This window comes from Tiliqua scincoides, chromosome 6 (assembly GCF_035046505.1).
Source record: "Tiliqua scincoides isolate rTilSci1 chromosome 6, rTilSci1.hap2, whole genome shotgun sequence".
NCBI lineage: Eukaryota > Metazoa > Chordata > Lepidosauria > Squamata > Scincidae > Tiliqua > Tiliqua scincoides.
Window position 1 is genome coordinate 34,963,666 of NC_089826.1, and position 12,943 is coordinate 34,976,608.

The 12,943-nt window shown below is 44.4% G+C and overlaps 1 pseudogene; it reads left to right on the forward strand.

The window, feature by feature from the left end:
- The first annotated feature begins 377 nt into the window (after nucleotides 1-377).
- On the forward strand, nucleotides 378-494 carry LOC136656524 (5S ribosomal RNA; annotated as a pseudogene).
- Nucleotides 495-12,943: the final 12,449 nt, after the last annotated feature.

Sequence of the window (12,943 nt, forward strand, 5' to 3'; positions counted from 1 at the left end):
TTCCAGTGAGTCAATGACATCAGTCTTATGCACATATGAAGTACAATTAAATGTAAATAACACATCATAATTCGTAGCACTAATTTTCCATATGGGAAGCATATGAGGGCAAAGCTCTTGCACAACCTAGGTTTCTGTACGCAGTGAAATAGCAGAAGTGTTCAATGCAATATTTGAGAAAGGATGTTTATTAGGCACCCATGCTCCGCTTCTCTTTGTGCATGTGTGCCTGGTAGGCATCCATGCTCTGCTTCTCCTCCTGACCTCATTGCATTTGAAAAAGAGGGAGCAGTACAGAAGAGGTATTGTAGAGGAGAGGAAAGAGGCACTAGCCTAGCTATTCTCAACAGGAGCCATATAACCCTGAAACATTTGAAGGCAGCAACTGTTACCCTGCACATGCCCGATCTTGTCTGGTCTCGGAAGCTAAGCAGGGTCAGGCCTGGTTAGTACTTGGATGGGAGACCTCCTGGGAATACCGGGTGCTGTAGGCTAATACCATAGTCTTTCGAGACTGAAGGTTGCCAACCAACCATTTGAAGGGAGCCACAGACTGGAAACTGTGAGAAGGGAAGTTCAACATTAGAGCACACACAGCTTGTTCATACTGACATGGAGGCCTGGGAATCTAAGAAGAGCTCCTAAGGGGCTGTAGCTCTGTGACTCTGTAGCTCTGTGACAGCCGTAGCTGTGACTGCTCTAGCCCACCATTGTCCTCAGTTCCACTTCTTTTCTTTTTCAAATCCAGTAAGGATAAGAGGAGAAGCAGGACTGGTAGAGATGATGGAGGTCATGGAGATATGCCATGGCACCAGAGCCTCAGCTAATCCACTACCTGATGCTACTGTCCTAGCCCATCTGATGGGCAGTCAACCTTGCCTCTTCCAAACCACAAACTGCTGTTTCTTCACTCACCCACATCTGCCCTGCCCCCTAGCTAGAAGAAAGAGTCACCTTCCCCATGATTGGATGGGCATCTCATTCAAGCACTGAGAGATTCCCAGGCATTTTCTAGCCACTGACTTCCATTAGATAACTATATTATGGGTTACTAACCAGCAATCTGTCTAAAAATGGAACATAAGAAGTTGCCTTATACTGAGTCTGACCAGTGGTCCATTTAGCTCAATATCATCCACTGGCAGTGGCTCTTTAAGGTTTTAGACAGGGCTGTTTCTCAGGCCTATGTGGAGTTACCAAGAATGTAATTGGTGCCCTCTGCATGCAAAGCAAATGTTCTAAGCCTGAGCTATGGTCCATCCCTAAAACAAAAGATCAGCCAGCAGATAAACAATATTTACCAGCATGTAAGAATCACAGTACTCAGTGGAACTCACTGTGCCATAAAATTCTCCACCAAACAATGCCAAATTCAACATTAAGAAATGTGATGAGTTTGGCTCATCAATTCTCTGGCTATTTTATACAGGTGAGGAAGCCAATGCAAATGTTAGTCTGTGTAATAATCTTAGCTACGAACACAGTGATCCTCCCCCACTCCATGTATGCAAAAGATCGTTTGATCAAGGGGGGGGGAGTGGAAAATGATTATAAGACAGAAAGATAGATAAATGCACCACTGTAGCAGAAATTATAATTACTATGTAAGATTTTGTATCCAAAATAGGCATTTATTGGGGGGAAAAATTGTATAATCGAATCCAAAATCAGATATTTGTAAATGCTTTATGAAGTCAAATATGGCCTATATGTTTGATGTTTCCCTCCTTCCCCCACATCTGTGACATTTGCCTCACACCCCCCTGGATGCACAGAAAAAGCAGAGGTTACAGGCTGCATGCCCTGATTACAGAAGCTCTTTTTTTTGGAGCTGTGCAGTTGGAAATGGCATTCCACTTTTCACAGCTCTGATGCAAGTCCTGTGCGATATTCATTCCTCCACTGACACCCTCGAGTCATATTTCTTCCGCTGTCAAAAAGTATTTATTTTTATCAGCAGCTTGTCATTCAACTGTATTTTTTAAAAAATGGAGAAACAGACAGTTTGGGGACCTCAGTGTCTCCGGTGAACATAATGGCCATCAGTTGAGTGCTGCCATTTGGTTATAATACACTCATAAATAATCAACTATCAATTCCAAACACTTCAAGAATCAAAACGGAGAGCAGGGATGGAAGGCATGGGTGGTACTGATTTTTTTATTTTTGGGGTCTGGCAAGGTAAGCCATCTTGTTAATAATCTGGCTCTCATTCCTGCTAGACATAACACATTTTAAAGAAGCCACTATAGCACTGTTAAAAATCAGGAGTTCTGTACAGTATTTGGTTTCTTTAAAAAATGCCATTGCCAACTGACCAAACTTGATTAATATTTCTGGCTCGAGCAGTACAGTAAATGACACATCCACACACCTGCAAATGGAAAGGTTGGCCCACTTGCTGAATTGTAAAGAGCAGTCAGTTGGAGAACAGAACTAGGCAAACATTTGCTGGTTTGGTCTTGTGTTTTGTTTTAATTACGAATCTCCAGATCTGTTTCCGACTTGACCTGCCAAGGCAAGCCACAAGAGCCCAATGCAGGTGCACTCTGCACTGCAGCCCTGGTGTTAAACTTCCACGTGTGATTACATTTGTTCCAAATGCATTTATCCAGATACTAATACAATTTGTACAATTGGTTGTCCTGGGATAATTTGACTTTATTTAACCGTTCGGTTAGAGCCCTATTCAGAACTTCAGTCCATGCATAGAAGGAACCATGAAGTATCCCAGGACTACCCCATACTAGCCCAGGGGCAATCCAAAGAGGGCCATGAGTGCATGCCCCCCCCCCAACTGTTACACCAGCAGGGAACGGCACCTACCAGACTGGGGTGCAGCCCAAACACAACCAGGAGCCCGGATCTACCTGCCTGGAAGAGAAAGCTCAGAGCCCTGGTCTACTGGACAGATAGATCTGGGTTCCAAGCCCAGACCAGCAAACCTTGGCTTCAGAGGTCAAAGTTCAACTGGGAGCCCAGGTCTACCCAACTGAAAGAGATGGTTCCAGAGGGCAGAGTCAGAACGGGAACCCAGGTCTACCCAGCAGGTAAATCTGGGCTCCAAGCCCAGATGGAAGCCCAAGTCTACCCGCCCAGCAAAGTTCAGCCAGAGGCCAAGTTCAACAGGGAACCTGGCTCTACCCGCCTGGTTGACTTTGGCTCTGCAGTTAAGGTAGTGCTCATGGCCCCTCCCAAACACAAACAGTGGATCCATCCCTGTACTAGCCCAGCCCCAACTACTGATGTGCTACCATCTCCAACACAGAATACATTCAGGAACATGGAACAGAACTAAGCAAACTAGGGGGAAGAACTTTGGGATCATGTCAGTGGTGGGGGCAGGTTGAGCACAGCATGATTCTGGGGGCCTGCAATGCATATCCACTACCTGACTGAAGATTTGAAAAGGGCTCCAAAGGTGAGCATAGGGCAATATGTCACAGCATCATTCCAAGAAGATTCCTAGTAGAGAGATGGCCATGATCCACGACTGCTGTGGATACCATATGGTTTTATTGTGCTACTGCTGCTTACTGTTTTGTTCACCATTTTCTAGATCTTCTGTTATTGTATCATTGACCTTTCATTGAAAGCATCTGTTATTGTATCACTGAACTTTCATTTTCTAATAGATTAGAAAATGGGATAGCAGATCTTCTAAATGAAACTAACGGTACAACCCTATCCACACTAGCACCAGTTGACCAGTCATATGTGCTGTCGCAAATACAGGTCCAGCCTATTTATACACAGATTTTTTATACACGGATTTGACTCCACATTAATGGCCCTTGCAAATGAGAAGGAATGTGCTGATCCCTGGAGAAGGGGAAAAATGCATCCTTTTAAAATCAGTTTAAAAAACTGAACAGTCCTTTAAAAACAGCCTCCTTAATGAGAGAGAGAGAGAGAGAGAGAGAGCAGCTGGCTGACAATCCATCAGTCCTTCTTTCTCCAGCGGACCCTTCCCTTCCCCCTGAGCACTTTGCATTGGTGAAGGGAAGGGCTGAGTGTAAGCTCTCAGCTCTTTGTAAACTCTTGGAGGAGGACTGATTGATTGATTGTCTTCTTAATGACTCTTATCTTGCATTGCTAAGCTCAGCAAGGCTGTTTTTAAATCACTGGAGCAAAGAAACTTTGTTTTTTAAATGGATTTGCTATAGTGCATTTTTTTGCCATCCAGTGCTTGGAACAGAATCCAAGTGAAAAATGAGTCTCAACCTGTATGCCATAAAGCACATAGCAAACTGTGCAGACAATTTTTGTACTGGGGGGAAGGCCTGCACTGGTCTGCAGCTGCCAGAAGTATGAGCCAGAGCAGGTAAGGTTCATGTGGACCAGTGGAGGGGTGGGGAAATGCATATAACAAGGTAGGAGAGGGCTGGGAAGGGGGAGATTAGGCCTAGGATGGATGTGGGAATGGCAGTAGTGGCTACTGCAATATCCTATCCCCCCCTCCCAAGCTTGACATCCCAACATGAGGTGGCTCAGACCACTGCCTGCAATTTTGTTGGCACAGGCCCTAACATTCCCATAGCAGCTTCTGGAAAAGGGACCTTGGGGAGACCTCCGGTTGCTTCTTTTCCTATGCTGGATATAGCAGGGGCCATTATGGTGCCACTGCATTACAACACATGAAGTTAGTTAGGATTAAGCTGCAAATAAATAACAAAGCAAGAACTAGTAAACAGCAGAACACATGGAAGAATTCTTGAGTATTAGTCCACAGGTCCATCTAGCCCAGCAACTTGGCTTCCAGCATGACTAGACAGATGCTCCCAGGAAGACCACAGGAAGGCTTGATTGAAACACAAGTATGGATGGGCAGTAATGGACCAGCCCCTCAACCCGCCCCGGGGCAAAGATCTGTGATGCCACCCCCCCACCATGCTACCTCCCATACTTACCCAGCACAATGGAGCTTCATGCATTAGGGATGACTTGGAAAGCCTTTTGAGGCTTCCCACGCAGTCTTATACTTCTGGGAAACTAGAAGTGCTGTTTAAGAATGTGATGGGATCCTCACAAGGCTTTCCAAGCTGTCTGCACTGCTGCCCGGGTTGACGCTTTGTGCTTTTGTCCCCCTGCTCCCCCTTCAGGCCCACCACTATGGGTGAGAAATTTCCACAAGGCTAAATACAAGTGGTGTTTGCACATCCAAGGGCCCAATCCTATCCAATTTTCCAGCACCGGTGCAGCAGCAATACAGCCCCAAGATAAGGGAACAAATATGCCCATACCTGAAGAGACCTCTGTGACTGCTGTCCTACCACAAGATGCAGTGCATTTGCCATTGGCACAGCTGTACTGGCACTGGAAAATTGGATAGGATGGGGCCCCTAGTGTGGTAGGGAAAATTGTAAATTTTTTTTAGAAACAATTTTTCCCCCCAGAGTTGTGCTGATTAACAAAAGGCAGAGAAGATTCGGACAACGAAAGCAGGATGAAATCAGCATTTGTGCAGCAGGGGCAGAGAAGATATGTGGCTGAAGAAGAAACACCAAGGCTTGGATATAGTTAGGATATGAGGATCTAAAACTAAATCTATACAATCTTTTTTTCTCCCCTCCCTTCTTCCCTCCATTGTGATTCAGAGAACAATGTTCACCTTCACAGGCTTCCAGTGTTATTTAAGAAGTCTCTGCTCAACCTGGTCTACCTCACCCAGGTAAAAGAGTCAATTGACATGATTGTCCAATATATCTTGGCTCCTTTGTTCTGCTTCACTGTACAGTATCTGGCCTCAAGGATTTATCTGTGGAATAAAGAGTAGCGGCAGCAATATGGCTGTGTGATGTATGCCTTGGGGGTGTAACTGGTTCAGGGCAACTGTGATTTGGTAATAGCAGGCTCCTGTATTAGCTGCGTGGGAAGAGCAAGAACTCCTTCCCTGAATTCTATTGCAGAAATTTCCGACCGCCTCCTCTTTGATCACCGATGTTTCTCTCCTTCCCAGGAACAGCCGTGGCTTGCAGGATTGCTCAATGGCATTGCCTTACGGATCCCAGCGTCAGCACAAGGAGGCTGATAAAATGCAGTGAAAATGGCCACCCCCCCACCTCATTCAATAGCAACAGTGAGGTTATTTTTAGCTAAGATCCTGCCTCCTGTACATCACCAATATGGCCGTGAATATAAATGATGATGGTGATGGTGATGGTGAAATTTTTCCAAAGAAGCATGAGAGGTTTAACAGGAAATATGTTTGTATGCAAATCCCCCCCCCCCCCCACACACACACATCTTTGCAGCACTGTTAACTAGAGCTGGCGTCTCAGGGGAGCCTTCAACATTAATCACAAGACTGATGAAGCGCTTCATTAAATACAAATCCTGCAGGTGTATCTGTGCTCACTCACTGGCCCAGGGAGCGCCCCCAGGCTATATTCTATAGGTTCCTTTCATCTGACACTTTGCTTTGTCTTGGAGTGATTACCATTTTTATCACTGACAATATGTAAATGCATCCCTGTGTGCATTCCTTGTACCATTATGCCAAATTGTCTGAGGATGGCAAGGCTTTTTTTTTCTTTCAATTTTTGACTCTTTTAAAAGTATCGTAATTATATATTTTAAATTCCTGCCTCACAGAGTTCACACCGCTCTCTCCGTTTTATTGACTGTGGAAGCTGAATTTAAAAAGAGGATTGCCATTGCGACTTCTTGTACTTTTGTTTGAATGGATATTTATTCAAGAAGCAGAGAAATGATTTTTTTAATCCTCTCTGTCCTATGATATTTTTTGGAACCAATGACTTCGGTGCATTTTTTTCTGCATATTTTCAGGGCTTCATGCAAGGGAAGGGTCTTCAGCTTGAAGCTGATACGTTGAGCTCCTAGTATATTACACACTTCCGTATGTATGTGATGAATGTATATTCTTTCTTATGCTTGTGATATAAGCAGCTGTGTATGAACTGAGAACACCATTACCACCAGAGACAGCAGCTATGCATCAGAGAGCACCTTGCCCCAGAGTTAGGACTTCGCTCTATGCATGGTTTTGCTCTGCACCTTCTTTCCCGAAAACATGCCTCTTTTGATAGTAAGGCAGCCACACAGCTACATCTTTCCTCCATTTCCAGCAGGGTCAACCCTTTGCTTTGCTGCTGTTATTGCATCACAGACCTGAAACAGCAAACAGTGGAGGGAGCCCTCATCCCACAGCTCACGCAAGAGGTCAAACAGTCGCCCTCACTCTGAGAGCAGTTGCATTGGGCCAGTGTGGGCTCCAACAAATCTCTGGAGGGCCAGAGGCTCATTGGAGACTGGGGGCTCCCTGAGGGTGGCATTGAGAGGCCTCAGGGGCTGCAAGTGGCCCCAGGGCTGGGGTTTGGGCACCCCTGCTTTAGACCACAGATGTTTTAGACCATTGGGCAGAATGTAGATCTGTATCTATTAGTAAAGGGATGGTGTCAGAGGTCAGTCAGGTCAAGCATTTGACCACTTCTGCTTAATCTGCCCCCTTATCAGACCTGCCCATTCCCCACCCCACTCCCCACCAAGTTTCACCCCCTCCCCATCCCATTCTTCCCTCTCCCACCCCTCCTGCCTATCCTGCTAACTTACCTGCTCCAGTAAACAGCAGAGAGCTGATGATGCAGCTGGAAAGGTGCAGGTCTTCCGGCCAACATTCCTGGCTCCCCCAAACTTGCCCCATTCCCCAAAGTAGCTCACCTAACGGTAAGGCAGAACCAAGATTATTTACACTCTTCTTCCACCATCAAATTTTGGAAGCTTGCCTCTCCTTTGCAAGGAGGAATGTATAACTCTCCAAATTCATTTCTGAACTCTGACCTGGAGGACTTTGGCACACATCTGTGTGATACAGGTTTAGACTAACTTGTATAATCACATGTAGGTTCCTGACTAAGGATGTAATGACTGTACAATTGAGCCACAATTTAGGAAGTATTATAATGCCGTTGTACAAATCTATGGTAAGGCCACACCTGGAGTATTGTGTCCAGTTCTGGTCGCCGCATCTCAAGAAAGACATAGTGGAAATGGAAAAGGTGCAAAAGAGAGCGACTAAGATGATTACTGGGCTGGGGCACCTTCCTTATGAGGAAAGGCTACGGCGTTTGGGCCTCTTCAGCCTAGAAAAGAGACGCTTGAGGGGGGACATGATTGAGACATACAAAATTATGCAGGGGATGGACAGAGTGGATAGGGAGATGCTCTTTACACTCCCACATAATACCAGAACCAGGGGACATCCACTAAAATTGAGTGTTGGGCGGGTTAGGACAGACAAAAGAAAATATTTCTTTACTCAGCGCGTGGTCGGTCTGTGGAACTCCTTGCCACAGGATGTGGTGCTGGTGTCTAGCCTAGACGCCTTTAAAAGGGGATTGGACGAGTTTCTGGAGGAAAAATCCATTACGGGGTACAAGCCATGATGTGTATGTGCAACCTCCTGATTTTAGAAATGGGTTATGTCAGAATGCCAGATGCAAGGGAGGGCACCAGGATGAGGTCTCTTGTTATCTGGTGTGCTCCCTGGGGCATTTGGTGGGCCGCTGTGAGATACAGGAAGCTGGACTAGATGGGCCTATGGCCTGATCCAGTGGGGCTGTTCTTATGTTCTTATGTTCTTATGAAGCTGTGTTTAACAGGGTGGGGGGAGGGGGAGAGGGGGGTGGGGTGGGCGAATTGGTTCCTGAGAAGGGGCAGAATCGACAGCAGCCACACACGCTGTATCCTATCTCCCTGTTGAGGCTTGACATGGTTCAACTCAGATTAACATCAGCTATTTGGCAGGTGTAGGTTCAAGCAGACCCATTGTACAGGCTGCGGCTTTCTCTGGGGCAAGGGGAAAATGTCCCCTCATCTCAAGGAGAGATCCAGCCTCTCACTTCTGGTATAGGATGCAGTACAGCTGCACTGGCCCCACTACATCGGCACTGGTTAGGATTGGGCTGGCCATTTCATACCCTCAGGCAGGCTCAGTCTAGCATAGTCTGTATTAGAGATTTTTCAGTGAAAAAGAACACCTCAAAATAGCATGCAGAACAGAAGCATGGGGCATAGTTGACCTCTCTAGGCTAGATCTTTGCATAATCCTTTATGAGGTTACTGTTACTGGTAAGACACTGGAACACACAGACATGATGCAGCCAAGGTAGGGAACAATTCTGTCAAGTCTCAAGTATATGGCGCCCTGCTTCTATATTGCTTGAAACTGTAACAGGTAGATATGGCGAGATTGCCTACAGAAATTAAGGTAGATTAAGCAACAACTGGCCTAGGAAATGCAAGTTGGGGATGTCATTTTGTGATTAAGTACTGAATTCTGTGTCCACGTGCTAACTGTAAGGAACAAATTAAGAGCAGGATGAAAATGACTGACCTCCCTGGCTATGGGAAGCACATGTATTTTGCAATTTTCACAGTGGTACCACTTTATAAAGCTAAACTATGATCAAGAACTGCGGGGGCACAATTTGACTTTCTATTCCTTAAGGAGCCATTTACTTCCAAAGTTTGCCTATGGACTACGTGGAAAGAAGATAAACAAAAATGCCAGTTAACAATTACGTCTTTGTATGCAGTCAAACTTTTATTCACAAATATTGTGTATTAGTTTTATCTTCTTCAAATGCCCTTTTAATGCTTCATTTGGGGGGATCTCTCAGATATTGTTGCTCAAGTAAATCCACAATTTAATTTGGGGGGGGGGGAAATGTTCTGTGCTATTAAATAAGGAAAATGTGTTGCATATAAAGCTGAAATGTATGCATTGGCTATTCAGAAAATGAAATTTAGGTGCAATAAAATGTAACTTTTATATCCTGGACATCACCCACTTTTAATTTTACTTAAAATACACCCACTTTATTTTACACATAAAAATGTGTATTCTTAGTTGAGCTATGTCCTGTTTCAACATTACTTGCTGTATTCAATCAGATGTGATAAAGTTTATTTTCTTTCAAAATATTCACAATGCCAATATTTTATTTGCCCTGTGTAATGTCTTGTTTGCTGAACTCAGTTCTTTATATTGAGATGAACTTTAGTTATGTTCAATAAATGAAACTGAGCTGAATTTCTCATAGAAGCTGCTCAGTGTATTCTTTGTGAGTATTAAGATCAGTTAACATAATTAACCAGTGCACTCATGGATCATTTTATCTGCAAATCTGCAGAGAAACATAAGCAATGTTATAGAAAAATGCCATCACTGTAAAAGTAAGCTTTGATTACTAGATCCTATCATTTTAATAGGGCAAACCACAGTCACCCAGAAAATACAATTATTGTGGAAGGCAGGACAAATCTAAATGAAACAGTTATGGGCATCTAATATAAAGGCTGAGGTCAAGCGTGCAGAGAGGTAGTGAATTATGATGCAGCATGTGTATATAAGACTCTTTTCTTCTGTTTGAAATACACTCATGACCTGCTCTTGACTGGCACGCCAGTGGAACTTCTGTTCCATTGGTGCACCTGGCCTTTGTGCTGTCACAAAAGCACTATAAAGCACTTTGCGACAAAGTTTGCAGCAGGTGTGCTGGTGACTGGAGAGACACCTGCCAAACCAGGTAAGTCTGGCACAGGGGTGGGAAAGGGTGGAGGAAGGGGGAGGGAAGAGAGGAGGGTGGGGAGGGCATCAACTGGGTGGGCAGATTGGATCCAGGAAGAGGGTGGAATCTATGGGCCAGCCCATACCATATCCTAAACCCCTTCCCAGGCCTGATCCACTGACATGGATCAACATGAACTTCCACCAGTGATATTACTGGCTCAGGTCTGAGTTGACCCATCGCAACTGCTGGGGCTTACCCTGGGAAAAGGGGACAAAGGATCCCTTACCTCGAAGAGCGCTCCAACAGCCAGAGCTGCTGCATCACCATGTAGTAATTTATGCTGAATTGGGATGCCCAAAACCAGAGAGAGAGAGAGAGAGAGAGAGAGAGAGAGAGAGAGAGAGAGAGAGAGAGAGAGAGAGAAACCCTGGACACCTGTTTCCATATATTTGGAAGGCAAAAGCAGCAATGTAGCAAGTTTTGTTTTTTTAAATTTCATTACTCTATGTTATTAAAAACTTGACTCATTACCTAGATAAGCTCAGAATATGATGGTCAGTGCACCAGCATCAGTGGTCCATTGGTACAAATAGGATTGGGCCATAAACCTGCCATCTTTATACCTGTAATGCCCCAAGATAAATCAGGTTCTAGGGCAACACAGGTATTCAGGTTGGTGCAGGTCAGAAAGCAGATGTGTCAAAGGATGCTGCTACTACAAGTGATAATGTTGAAAGTCTTGCAAAAAAAAAAATACAGATAAATGGGAGCTTTAAATAAAAGCAAAAAGTATGAATGGGTTCAAAAATGAGTTTAAGTAAACCTGATTGAATAATGCAGGGGTGCCCAAACCCTGACCCAGGGACCACTTGCAGCCCTCAGGTGCTCCCAATCAGGCCCTCGGGGAGCCCCCAGTCTCCAATGAGCCTCTGGCCCTCCAGAGACTTGCTGGAGCCCATGTTGGCCTCTCAGCAAGAGGACGACTGTTTGACCTCTCACTTGAGCTGTGGGACAAGGGCTCCCTCCACTACTTGTTGTTTCATGTCTGTGATGCAGCAGTGGCAGCGAAGGAAAGGCTGGCCTTGCTTTGTGCAAGGCCTTTTACAGGCCTTGAGCTACTGCAAGACCTTCATTCATTCATATAAATTTCATCTCTAATATATTCATTTATGTAAATTTATTCAAATTTTAAATGGCAAATTAATTCTTTTTTTCCCGGCCCCCAACACAGTGTCAGAGAAACGATGTGGCCCTCCTGCCAAAATGTTTGGACACTCCTGGAATAATGTAATGAAAGTTTTAACAATGAAAATATATGGATCCTGAAATTTTTGTTCTGCCTTACCATTCCAACTAATCCCTACGTATCCCCACTAATCATGTGACATGAACTGCATTGCCATCAGAACCCAAGTGGTGGTGCCCATGGGTTGACCACTCTTCATTGCACTGATGCTAATCTTCATGGCTAGTTACAGCTAGTAGTGCTTTACAGGTATAAGCTGTTATCTGCCACAAAACAGACAGTGTGTTGAATCCACACTGGGTACACAAGTGAGAATAACTTATCTTTTTCTTCCTAAGGAATATTCCGTTCCTGTCTGTGCCAGCCTATGATATATTACTGTAGTCAGTTTTGATGGGTACTCACTAGAGGTCTAGAAGGACGGGCATTCCTCACACAGGATGTTCCTGTAGCTACAGTAGCACAAATGTCTCTATATATCACCATAGCAATACACATCTCTTTGATTAACTAATGTCAATGAACCCCAACTGGCTTCAATCCAAGCACTTCAGTTTAACTGGCTTGTTGATTGAACTGGATGGGTGCAGTTCATAATTCATTGCAGCCAATAGTCAAATTTCTACTTTAAAAAAAAAAAGCCCTGGATTGCATCCTGGCTATCTCACAAAAGAGTCTATCGAGCAATGACAAAAAGGGACTGAAGTGAATTAATGGTTCTTATATTAGTTAATGAACTTCTTTCTAAAGACCTTTAGAACATTAATGCCACAGGAAAGGTTACAAATGTCAGTAACATTTAGTGACATGAGAAAACTAGGGAAAACTCTCTGCCCATCTTAAACTAGCTAGTTGGGGCGGAAAGGTACTAAATTAAAAGTTCTTTGATAACTACAGAGAAGTCCATTGCTAGAACATCTTCATAGTCTAGAACAATGCTAGAACAATGACAGACTCACTTACTGTGGATCTCCAAGCACTTTTCAACTGCTAATTTCCCCATTTTAGGACTCTGTAAGGGGAGAAAAGAAATTTGAGTAGGGTGAGGTTTTTTCCCAGGGGGAAAACAAAAACAAAATAAGGGTCTATACCAGGGGTGTCAGACATGTTTCATACAGTAGTCTCAATAACATTGATGGCAGCTGCTGAAGCTGGAAGTTAT